Here is a 6000-nt window from a genome sequence, read left to right on the forward strand (position 1 = left end):
TTTAAAACAACTACAGAGCAGTGCCATTTGTTGCCCTTTTGAATGCCCAGTAATCTCATTTTGCAGTGTGATAGAGGTGAAAAATAGTGAGAGTTTCTTGCTCTGATGATGGCAGAATAGAATACTTACACGATGTCATTTTTCTCGGTGATCAGACATATAGCACTAGGATTTGCATGCACCAATAGTAAGAGAACAATACACTAGAATTTCATGGCCACTTGCGTACCCAAATAATGCAATTTTACTGTTCTTTTATAGGCAAAACACAAGGATTTGCCTGCCTTGATCACAAGAGAACAAAACATTGCAAATTTCTAGGCGTTGTCAAAAAAGATCAGTGGCATTCAGTTCCTCATATAGGAAGAAAAACAAAGAGATTGGGAAATTTTTTGAAACAAATGCAGAATCAATGCCATTTTACTGTCCTTTTCAATTTTTGTTGCCCTTTCCAATGAAACAAAATGCCATTTCACTGTCCTTTCCAATTTTTCACTGGTATTCGTTTACAGCAAATTTTTGTTGCCCTTTCCAATGCCCAATCAATGCCATTTCACTGTCTTGGAGAGGTGAAACACTCAAAGTATTTTGCTCTAATGATAGTAGAACATAACGCTTAGATTTGGTGGCCATTGGAATGCCCAAACAGTGCACTTTTTCTGGTATTGTACAGGCAGAACACAATGATCTGTTTGCAGTGATTATAAAATAACAAACCTTCGGAATTAAAAGGCCTCATCAGAGAAGATCAGTGGTATTTGGTGGCATGTGAAAGAAGAAAAACAAACAGGAAGGGATATTTTTGAAAACAAATGCAGAACCGTGTGAATTATTGCCCTATTGAATGCCCAAACAAGGCCATTTAAGTGTCTGGTAGAGGCGGAAAACTGAAAGTTGCTTGCTCCGATAATAACAGAATAGAACACTTAGATTTGGAGCCCATTTGAATGCCCAAACAATGCCATTTTGCTGGTCTTTTACAAGCAGAACGCAAGGATCTATTTGGAGTGATAATAAAAGAACAAACCATTGGAATTACTAAGCGTAGTTAGAGAAGATTAGTTGCATTTGGTTGCCTGTAAGAAAAGAAAAGCAAAGAGATTAGGAAATTTTTGAAAACAAATGCAGAGTTGGGCCATTTGTTGCCCTTTCAAATGCCCAAACAATGCCAGTTTGCAGTTCGGTAGAGGCAGAAAATTGAAAGTTGCTTGCTCCAATCATTGCAGACCAGAACATTTAGATTTAGTGGTTACTCAAATGCCTAAAGAATGCAACTTGGCTTGTCTTTTAGAGGGTAAAGACTGGAAGTTGCGAGCTCAAATGATAGCAAAATGTTCACACAATGTTATTTGGACTGCCGTTTAGACGTAGAGCACTAGGATTTGCATGCCCCGATAATAACAGAACAGAACACTAGGATTTTGTGGCCTCTTGCATACCGAAACAATGCAATTTGGCTAGTCTTTTACAGGCAAAGCAATAGGATCTGCTTGCCCCGATAATAAGAGAACAAAACATTGTAAATTTCAAGGCGTTTTCAAAAAGGATCAGTGGCATTTGGTTGCTTGTATAGGAAAAAAACAAAGAGATTGGAAAGTTTTATAAACAAATGCTGAACAAAGCCATTTGTTGCCCTTTCCAATAGACAAACAATGCCATTTTGCAGTTTGGTAGAGGTGAAAACTGAAACTTGCTTGCTCCAATGATAGCAGAACAGAACATTTAGATTTGGTGGCCATTGGAATGCCCAAACAGTGCCATTTTGCTGGTCTTTTACAGGCAAAACACTAGGATCTGTTTGCAGTGATAATAAAAGAACAAAACCTTTGGAGTTACTAGGGGCCGTTAGAGAAGATGGGCGGTATTTGGTGGCCCGTAAAAGAAGAAAAACAGATCGGAAGGGATATTTTTGAAACAAATGCAGAACAGTGTGCATTATTGCCCTTTCGAATGCCCAAACAATGCCATTTTGTAGTGTGAGAGAGGCGAAAAACTGACAGCTGCTTGCTCAATTGATAGCAGAAAAGAAGGCTTATATTTGGTGGCCATTGGAATGCCCAAACAATGCCATTTTGCTGACCTTTTATAGACAGAACAGTAGGATCTGTTTGGTGTGATAATAAAAGAATAAAACCTTTGGAATTACTAACCGTAGTCAAAGAAGATTAGTTGCATTTGGTTGCATGTAAAACAAGAAAAACAAAGAGATTGGGAAATTTTTGAAATCAAATGCAGAACAGTGCCATTTGTTGCCCTTTCCAATGCCTTAACAATCCCATTTTGCAGTCTGATAGAGGCAGAATAGTGAGAGTTGCTTGCTCCAATGATTGTAGAACAGTACGGTTTAATTTGATGCTTATTGAAATGCCTAATGAATGCAACCTGGCTTGTCGTTTAGAGGGTAAACACTAGGAGTTGCCAGCTCAAATGATAGCAGAATGCCCACACAATATGATTTTAATCGTCGATCAGACGCAAAGCACTAGGATGTGCATGGCCAACACTTGGATTTTGTGGCGTCTTGCATACCCAAAAAATGCAATTTTGCTAGTCCTTTACAAGCAAAGCACTAGGATTTGCTTGTTCCGAACAGTTTTATTTGATGCTTATTGAAATGACAAAAGAATGCAACTTGGCTTGTCTTTTAGAGGACAAACACTGGGAGTTCACAGCTCAAATGATAGCAGAATGCCCACACAATGTGATTTTTCTTGCTGGTCAGACGCAAAGCACTAGGTATTGCATGGCCCGATAATTACTGAACAAAACACTAGGATTTTGTGGCCTCTTGCGTACCAAAACAATGCAATTTTGCTAATCATTTAGAGGTAGAGCGATAGGATTTTCTTGCCCCAATAATAAGAGAACGAAATATTACAAGTTTCTAAGCGTTCTCAAAAAAGATCAGTGGCATTTGGCTGCTAGTGTAGAAAGACAAACAAAGGGATTGGGAGATTTTTAAAAAAAATGCAGAACACTGCCATTTGTTGCCCTTTCCACTACCTAAACAATGCCATTTCACTGTCCTGGAGAGGCAGAACAATGAGAGTTGCTTGCTCTAATGATCGGAGACCAAAACGCTTAGATTTGGTGGCCATTTGAATGCCCAAACAATGCCATTTTTCTGGTCTTTTACATGTAGAACACTAGGATCTGTTTGCAGTGATAATAAAGTAACAAAACATTTGAAACTACTAGGCATCATCAAAGAAGAGCAGTTATATTTGGTGGTCTGTAAAAGAAGAAAAACAAACAGGATGGGATATTTTTGAAAACAAATGCAGATCAGTGCGAATTATTGCCCTTCGAATGCCGAAACAATGCCATTTTGCAGTCCGGTTGAGGTGGAAAACTGAAATTTGCTTGCTCCAATGATAGTAGAATAGAGCGCTTAGATTTGGTGGCCATTGGAATGCCCAAACAATGCCATTTTGCTGGCCTTTTACAGGCAGAACACTTGGATCTGTTTGGAGTGATAATAAAATAACAAAGCCTTTGGAATTACTCAGCGTAGTCAAAGAAAATTAGTTGCATTTGGTGGATTGTAAAACAAGAATAATAAATAACTTAGGAAATTTTTGGAAACAAATGCAGAGCAGTGCCATTTGTTGCCCTTTCCAATGCTTAAACAATGCCATTTTGCAGTCTGATAGCGGCAAAACATTGAGAGTTGCTGGCTCCAATGATTGCAGAACAGAACACTTAGATTTGGTGGTTATTGAATGCCTTAAGAATGCAACTATGATTTTGTGGCCTCTTGTGTACCCAAACAATGCAGTTTCAACTCGCTGTTTAGATGCAGAACACTAGGATTTGCTTGCCCCGATAGTAAGAGAACAAAACATTGCCAATTTCTAGGCAATGTCAGAAAAGATCTGTGGTATTTGGTTGCTCGTAGAGGAAGAAAAACAAAGAGATTGGGAAATTTTTTAAAACAAATGCAAAATGGTGGCATTTTTTGCCCTTTCCAATCCCCAAACAATGCCATTTCACTGTCCTGGAGAGGCGGAACACTGAGAGTTGCTTGCTCTAATCATAGCAGAACACAACACTAAGATTTGGTGGCCATTGGAATGCCCAAAGAATGCCATTTTGCTGGTCTTTTATAGGCAGAACGCTAGGACCTGTTTGCCCTGATAATAAAATAACGAACCTTTAAAATTACAAGGCATTTTAAGAGAAGATCAGTGGTATTTGGTGGCCTGTAAAAGAAGACAAACACACAAGAAGGGATATTGTTGAAAACAAATGCAGAACAGTCGAAATTATTGCCCTTTTGAATGCCCAAACATTGCCATTTCACTGTCTTGCAGAGGCACAAAATTGAAAGTTGCTTGATCCAATGAGAGTAGAATAGAACGCTTAGATTTGGTGGCCATTAGAATGCCTAAACAACGCCATTTTGCTAATACAAGGATCTTCTTGGAGTGATAATAAAAGAAGAAAACCTTTGGAGTTACTAAGTGTAGTCAGAGAAGATTAGTTGCATTTGGTTGCCCTTTAAAAAAGAAACGCAAAGAGATTGGGAAATGTTTGAAAAAAACTGTAGAGCAATGCCATTTGTTGCCCTTTCCAATGCCCAAACATTGCATTTTGCAGTCTGGTAGAGGCGGAAAATTGAAAGTTGCTTGCCTTGATGATAGCAGGAAACAACGCTTAGATTTAGTGGCCATTGGAATGCGAAGACAATGCAATTTTGCTGGTCTTTTACAGGAACAACACTAGGATCTGTTTGTAGTGATAATAAATTAACAAAACCTTTGGAATTACTAGGCGTCATCAGAGAAGATTAGTTGGATTTGGTTGCCTGTAAAACAATAGAGACAAAGAGATTGGGAAACTTTCAAAAAAAAAGGCAGAACAGTGCAATTTCTTGCCCTTTTGAATGCCCAAACATTGCCATTTTGTAGTCCGGTAGAGGCCGTAAACTGAAAGTTGCTTGCTGCAATAATTGCAGATTGGCTTGTCATTGAGAGGGTAAACACTGAGAGTTTCCAGCTCAAATGAATGCAGAATGCCCACGCAATGTAATTTTGCTCGATGGTCAGAAGTAGAGCACAAAGATTTGCATGCGCCGATGATAATAGAACCAAATACTAAGATTTCGTGGCCTCTTGCAAACCCAAACAATGCAATTTTGCTAGCCTTTTACAGCAGAGCGCTAGGATTCGGTTACCCCGATAATAAGAGAACAAAACATTGCAAATTTCTAGGCGTTGTCAGAAAGGATCAGTAACATTTTGTTGCTCGTATAGGAAGAAAAACAAAGAGATTGGGAAATTTTTGTAAACAAATGCAGAATAGTGCCACTTGTAGCCCTTTCTAATGCCCAAACAATGTCATTTTAATGTCTTTGAGAGGCGGAACACTGAAGTTGCTTGCTCTAATGATAGCAGAACAGAACGCTTGGATTTGATGGCCATTGGAATGCTAGTGCCATTTTGCTGGTCTTTTATAGGCGGAACACTGGGATCGGCTGTCACCGAGGTATGGGACTCGGTGTCGAATGTTATAGGGTTGGATGCCGATTTCGAAGAATTGGTCCGACTCGGGATTCCTATGGGGAGTTCCTACGATGAGATGCACGGGTATCAGTATGTCATACGTGCAGCTGCCCACAAGCAAAGGATGTCGACCTCCGGGGTATCGACGGGGTCGCCCGGAGACAGAGTTAGACCTTCTGACCCTTGTCCGGCTGGATGAGGACGTTACGGCACTGAACGGGATGACTCCCGCTGGATGGTGCTCCCGCGGGATGAGCAGACTCGACTCGTGCCAAAAAGGTAAGACACTCGAGATAAACAGATATTCACTCCACCTCGCATGCTTACCTACGTCTAACCCGAGCGCGGTGGAGGCAAATGATAGCATATTGCAAGAAATAAAGGACAGCAATGTAACAGTGTGCCTCATCGTCGTTCTGGGAGGGATCGTCCTTGTGTCGTGCATGGGTTCGGTGGGGGTGGCCAAGACGTCGAGGGGCTTTAGTGACTGACGGTG

The sequence above is a fragment of the Wolffia australiana genome, chromosome 3 (genome assembly GCF_029677425.1).
Source record: "Wolffia australiana isolate 7733 chromosome 3, ASM2967742v1".
Taxonomy (NCBI): domain Eukaryota; kingdom Viridiplantae; phylum Streptophyta; class Magnoliopsida; order Alismatales; family Araceae; genus Wolffia; species Wolffia australiana.